Source organism: Ursus maritimus, unplaced genomic scaffold, assembly GCF_017311325.1.
Source record: "Ursus maritimus isolate PB19 unplaced genomic scaffold, ASM1731132v1 scaffold_20, whole genome shotgun sequence".
Lineage (NCBI taxonomy): Eukaryota > Metazoa > Chordata > Mammalia > Carnivora > Ursidae > Ursus > Ursus maritimus.
Window position 1 is genome coordinate 31,026,865 of NW_024424453.1, and position 7,216 is coordinate 31,034,080.

A 7,216-nucleotide genomic window follows, 5' to 3' on the forward strand; every position below is an offset into this window, starting at 1 on the left:
CAGAGAGGGTAAACAACTTGCCAAGATCACACAGCTACAAAGCAGGGGAGAAGGGACTCCACCCAGGTAGACTGATACACCAGAATCTCCACAGTCTCCGTTCCCAGTCAGTACATGGAAGAGCCTCTTAGCCCACCTTTGGAAATGGGTTCCTGAGAGCCTCTTTCCAGATGAATCTAACAAAGGAAAGGCATGGAGTTGCCTTGTTAACAAGAAATACAAACATAGACCGCTAAGAATTTACAAAGATTATTAGATTAGAGGTTAGGTGCATCTTCGTGCAAAATCATACAACTCCCCGTCCTGGATTCTGCATAGATAAGGCTAATACTCATTATTTACCTCATAAAGCTTCCTTTCTGGTTGGTCCTAGTGATCTTGAAAAGAGGTTGTATTCATAGATACAGATTTTCTGCTCCCCAAACTTTGAAGACTACCATCATCTCAGTTTGTTTGACGTAGGCTGCAGTGGTTAATTTCGCTCACTACTTAATACAGATACGATGTGGGAGAGTCACAGTCCCGTTGTATTCACAGTATGGACATGTCTGCCATCTCAGCCTGGAGGAGTGATGGTTTGATTGCCACTGTGACTCAGTTGCCTTGGTGAACGGCAGTTGACCAGACATCAGGAGGCTACAGTATACATGCACGAGGACCGTAAGAACCCAGTGGATCTGCCCAGTGGTGAGCGTTTATTCTGCCCCCTGCAAAGTAGCACAGTAGGGAGTGGAAGCGATTACCTGTTATTTGTGCAACTCACTGCCACCCCTTGTCCTCTGTTCGATAGCAAAATAACCAGCAGAAACCAAAAATCCAGGAAAACCTTGGATCTGGGCTACAATCCCACTATGAAAGGAAGTTTGTGTGTTCTCTTTGGTTTCTGAGAATCACCTGCTTTTCCACAAATAGCTTAAAATACAGGATTCCCAGTTTCTTCACTCGAAGGGCAGCATACAGAGGCAAAATTAAAGCCCGAAGAAATAGTGACAAGGGTATGAATAAAAAGGTATTTTACAGTTTACTCCTTTTCAAATGTTGGAGGAGATGTGGGTCTGTGAGGCCGTCTAGCGCTGTGCACTGCACACAGCAGGTATTACATGAACACATGCCAGTACCTTAGCTATTAAAGGGGACAGACAAAGAGGAAAGAATGGGATCCATTTAACATTGCAAGTGTTTAAAATCAGGTTGAGAAACAGGAAAGGAAACCAGAAACCATGTCTCCAGGATGCCTCTGAGTTGACAGGGCTTCCAAAGTGCATCCGGACAAACACTAAAACCCTACTAATCCCCTTCTCTTTCTCCCTTCAATCAGTGCTGAGGGTTTCTATCAGGAAAATGACTCCATTCTCTGGGAATTAATCCAGCCCAGAGATAAAATGAAGGGCAAGCAGTGAGAATGATGGAGAAGCAGCTAGCCCAGAAAACAGAAACCATTTTTTATTATGAATTCCACTGAGAAATCACTCCCATCCCACTAGGTCTGTGGATATTGGCTCAGTTTCTTGCTCCCCCAAGGACGGCTCTAAATGAAATCAGGAGAGGGGAAAGGGAGGCATTTACCATGGCTTCTCAGGGCAAGTATATGCAGCACCAACATTCTACCTTTTGCATGACGAAATCTTTTGTGCTACTTGATATGATGACATTTTCTCGGTTCTCCCACCATGTAGGGAGTAATTATCTCACACCTGCAGATGGCAGATTTTTACTTTCCCCAAATCCACATTCAACCCCCCTCCCCATGTTCCTATTACAACCACAATTCAACAATTTCGATGTTTCTCATTGCTCTGTGAGCTACACAACTCTTATGCCTTCTGCTTTGTGGCTTTAAGTATTGATTTCTCAAACTTTACACTACCTCTGCACCCCTGGGACACTTGTCCTCCACTTAGGAAGAAAACATTTTTCTGCATAGGTTAAAACAAACTTGAACACCCATCAGAATCACCTGGAGGGCTTGTTAAAGCACTGATCACTGGCCCCACCCTCACGGTTTCTGATTCAGTAGGTTTGGGGCAGCAGTGAAGAGTGAGATTTTGCATTTGTCTCAACTTTCCGGGTGACGCTGATGCTGGTGGTCCAGGGACCATGGGTTTGGGTGCTGTCAGGTAAGACATGGGGCTCTGGAGCGATTTGTCAGGTGGAGAGGCTGAAAGGTAGAGACCCCGCTTGCTAGAACACTTTGAGAGCTCCCATCAGAGCCACATTTTAAAATGTTACTTCCCTGGCAGTGGTGGGATTTTCCCCAGCTCATTTCTTTTGTAGCCACTCTGCCATGAGGGAGCTCCTGCAGTTAGCAAGCTTCAAATGCACCTCCCCCCACGTTCTGTCTTCTCAGTGATATCTTGACTTGATACCGGATTGCTCTCAAACTCTCCCCCAGTTCCTCCTACCAAGCTGAAGCAGCATTATCGGCCATCTTAGCTCAGGGAGACAACCCTTTCTTCAAGCTCAGAGCCCAAAACCACAGCCAGCTGTACACAACACTCCCTCTCTCCCTTTTCTGCCACTAACACCTTGTTCCGTTCCAGTCCGAGAAGGAGGAATCTCGGACTTGGAACAGGGAGTCCCCTCCAGTCAAGAATCTCCCAAATCACGGTTTTCCGCAAACCCTTCCCCAAGCATAATCTATTCAGCTACTGCAGTTTGGGCAGAAGCCTCTACCAACTCTGTCTCCTTTCATCTGGTCTTGAGTTTACTGCAAAATGGTCATTACTAGAAACATAAAACATCCCCAGCAAGCTTACTGTTCCTGGTGGGCCCAGAGACGGGTCTTTGGGGCTGTGTCACCTTCTCCTCAGGACCATGACTTCCTTCCACCTTCCCCTTAGCAGTCATGTTTGCTCTTTCCGAGAGGAGTAACACTAACCCAGAAACAGAAGACAGGTATTTCCTCCCGAGAGGAGAGGAGAGCAATGGTTCAACACTGGGGGAATTTTCAAATTGGTGGTTGTGCTACCTATAATTCTCTATGAAAACTAAAAATATGGTTTTAGCAATAAGGAACATACTTTTTTTTTCCTAAGTAAAGGAGCTTTAGGCTAAGTAGGAGATTGGAGGGCGGGGGTGGGTGGGCAGGTTGGTGTGTTCCCTTCTAACGCTTGGTTTGAAGGTAAGGGTGTAATTGAAAGCAGATGTGTGGCTGGGCCAGGCCTACCTTGGTGGGGGGTGGCTCTTGGGATCAAGAAGTGATCTAATTTCCCTTTCCCAGTTCTCTGACTCCATTGAGTGGGTGGAAGTTCGGCAGCCAGAGAGCCTGGTGCCTCAGATAATCCTTAAATACTTGTCTTCAGTTCTAGTGGAAAGGTCCAGTCCAGAAGTGTTTATCTGGGTAAGTCACTCAGTTTTCATTGCCACCTCCTGTGAAAACCTCCATTGGGAATGAGGGAGCAGGAGTCTGATGGGGGTGGCTCCTCATGTTATCTAAAAGAAAGATAATGTGCGTGCAATTTGGGGTAGAGAAATTGTTTATCACCGTGATGCTTAGAGTCACATTCTTTCACTCTCTTGTCCCTGATTTTTTAAAATACGGAAGGTAATTATCCAACACGGAAGTGATACATGTCTCCCATCAGTTGGATCACTAGAGAGCATTAACATTGGTGCAACCCAGACTATACATAGGTACAATAACCCGAGTAATCATTACCAGAACATAAATTTGTCTTTATCATTAAATCTTAGGTATCAAAGTCAGAGGCATATGGGATTGCTCACTTTTTTATTCTCACAAAAGGTGTGAGAATAATGGTTAGATGTTCTTTTGAGCCCTGCTGTTCCTGTGGTCCCAGACCAGCAGCATTAACATCACCGAGTCCTGGGATCTTGTTAGGAATGCAGAATCTCAGGCCCCACCCTGGATCTCTTAAATCATAACCTGCATTTTGACAAGATCCTTCAATGATTCATATGCACATGGAAGTTTGAGACCCACTGCCTAGGAATGAATACAGGGCTCCTACACACTCCTATTGTACCCCACACATAACTTGACCTTCCCATTTAATTCTAGGAGAGTGCTTGTTTCTTGTCTGTAACCCCTTTCTCGCTGACCTCCTTCAGGGCAGTGATTCTGTCTTGTCCCTTGTTACATCAGTGCCTCACAGGCACTCAATAGATCTTTGTTTGATGAATGAATGACTGGTTATACATGTAATGTAGCAGGTGGGTATGAACTACCTTGAGTTTTTCCAGATCTTATTGGCCTCTGGATCCAGACTGGTTATACCAACAGTAACAGCCCAAATTTCACTGGTTCATGTCTTCATCTGTCCACATAGGACCTCCTGCTGCTGCAAACTGCCACCCAAGTATTTCTGGGAGCTTTCAAATGTGCCTCTCACATAGTCTCAAGCAAATCCTGGCCAGCTGCCATAGTGTTCCCTTCCTTGTTCCTGTTCTGGCCCCTTACCTGTCACTGCTGTCGCCACCTGATATGTCTGTGTATTCCCACAGTGAAGCCTTGAGGCTCTTGAGGGCCATTGCATCCTCCAGGCCCTCTCCTCATTTAACCCACTACTCTGTGTTCCTCCATGATGCAATCATGAGCTGTCCTTCCAAGCGCACTCCTATTCAGACGTTCTTGGGAGACTCTTCACTGGCAACTCTCAGGACACCCTCTCAGTCCTCCCCTGCCCGTCTGTCTTCAGCACAACTCAGAGCCCTTACTGTGGGTTCCTCACCTCACCAACTGCCCTTCTGGGCAGGATCCCTTTTACAATGACCCTGGGTTGTTAGAATGAAATACCTTTGACAGGCCACCAAAGGAGAACAAGGGTTTTTTTTTTTGGTTTTGTTTTTGGTTTTTTGGTTTTTTAACTAGATGCAGTGCTCAAACTTGTTGCCATGGATCCCTTCTCCTTTTCCCAGGTGTAGTCCTACCAACCACTCCCAGTGTCTCCGTAAGGTAAGGGACACGCTGCACCCTTCTCCTGCGATGGGGTGTGGGAAAATTAGTGCTGGAAGGGTCTCTCCAAAGAAACACTTCTCATAACATCATTTCCCTGTTTTTCCACTTGCTTGGTTTTTGTTTTTCAGTTGATAAAGACTCTCTGCTTGACCAAACTGGAATCAGAGCCTCTGAGTCTCCTTTTTGACTAGGTCCCAACTTTGCCTGCTTAGTCCAGTTTTAGCAAGAATCCTATTGGGTTAGTTTAGCATAACCCTCTCTCCCTTGGTACCTTATCACCCTGGCCTGCCTTCAGCAAGAATTCCTTAGCATGTAATGGCCTACTTACAGTTCCAACCCATTTCTATTTGACTTTAAGTCCCAAACTCTTAACTGTTTTATAGACTACCTCCCCCTTATATCTCTAAGCAGGATGCCTGGTATACAACAGATACCTAATATATGTGCTTATGGAATAAACAAGCTGAAAGACACACCAATCAACTTTTAATTTGTCATCATTCCTACTTAAAGCCCTGTGACTAGTGAGCTATTTTATGTCTGGATCAATCGTAGTTGAAGCAACAGATATGTGGTTAGGGTCCTCTATCTCCATGACACATAGAGCCTGGGCTTCCAAATGACAGTCACCTTTTCCTTCCTGTATACTCCTGGTCTTGAACATAATTCCTGGGCTCAAACCAAGCTCCATGGCAGCTGTTTACGTGATGCTACAATTTCCCAGTGTGTCAAGCCAATGCCATAAAAAAATTTTCATTTGAAGATCAAAAACAACTTTCGTGAAAGAGAATTCACACATAGACAGTGAACAAATGCTGATTCTCCATCATCACTGGAGAATTTATGCACTGATTTGCCTGTGAGTAGTATACTGTATAACAACGTACATGGTTTGTTTGGTATCTTAGTCTGCTCTGGCTACTGTAACAAACTACCAGGGACTGGGTGCTGAAACAACAAGCACTTATTTTCTCATGGTTCTGGGGGCTGGGAAGTCCAAGATCGAGGTGACAGCAAAGTTGGTTTCTGGAAGGATTCTCTTACTGACTTGTAGACAGCCACCTCTCACTACGTCCTCACACAGTCTTTCCTTGGTGGGTACGCACAAAGAGACAGAGAGAGAGATTGAGGGTGCTCTAGTGTCTCTCTTTAAAAGGACACTAATCCCATTGGATTAGGGTCCCACCTTTATTACCTCATTGAACCTTAATTACTTGCTTAGAGACTCTGTCTTGACATTAGGGATTCAACATATGACAGTTTTTTGGGGGAGGGTGGTAAACATTCAGGCTATAACAGTGGGTCAAGTTGGCTTAGGATAAAAACAGAGGGCTAAGGCCCTTGAGGATTTTCGCACATTGTTGTGCTCAGTAAGAGTGACTAGAGGGGCTCCTAGGTGACTCAGTGGGTTAAGTGTCTGCCTTGGGCTCAGGTCATGATCCTAGGGTCCTGGGATTGAGCCCCACGTGGGGTTCCCTGCTTAGCTAAGCCTGCTTTTTCCTCTCCCTCTGCCTCTCCCCCCTGCTTGTACACACACACACACTCTCTCTCTCTCAAATAAATAAAATCTTTTTAAAAAAGGATGACTAGAACAATACTTGTTTATACCTAAATTGTTTTATCTTTCTTCTATGTGAGGATCCACGTCTCCATAAAAATTTGAACAATATTGCCTACTCAGAATTTATTGAGAAATGCTCAAGTTTCCTGGATGAAAGATCTCTGTATTATTTAATGATGTAAAACATTTCATCAAAATGAAGAAAGTGTCCATTACTTTCTAGCTTCAACAATAGAGTATAATTCTCATCCTAATTTACAGTTGCTTTCTTTAAAATTGTTTTTTTGAGTTATTTCCCTGAACTATCCCCAACCATTTCTTTCCTTCCTTAATATGAGTTTTCAGACACTTACATATAATTCTATCTCCCCAGAGGCCTTTGTTTACAGTTATAAAATCTTTATTGCTATAGAATTCCTTTCAGCTCTTTATGATTGCTCTTGCTCCAAGGTCTTCTAGACCTGATATCCTCCGATTCCAAGATGCTCCATGAGGAAAGCAATGTTTTAAACTCTAAGGCTTGTCAAGCTCAAAAAGCATAGAATGTTGAAGAGGTGGGTAGAGCAGCAGAAATGCTGCCATTGCTATCATTGCACAGAATTGTAAAAGTAGCTCAAAGTGACAGCATGAGTTGATTCTCCTTTCTTCATGTAGCTGTAAATCTGTAAACAAGTCGTTTTCCAAGAGCTTGTCAAGAGCTTCTCCTTCCCAAGATTTTTCTCTTAAGTGTTTTTGAT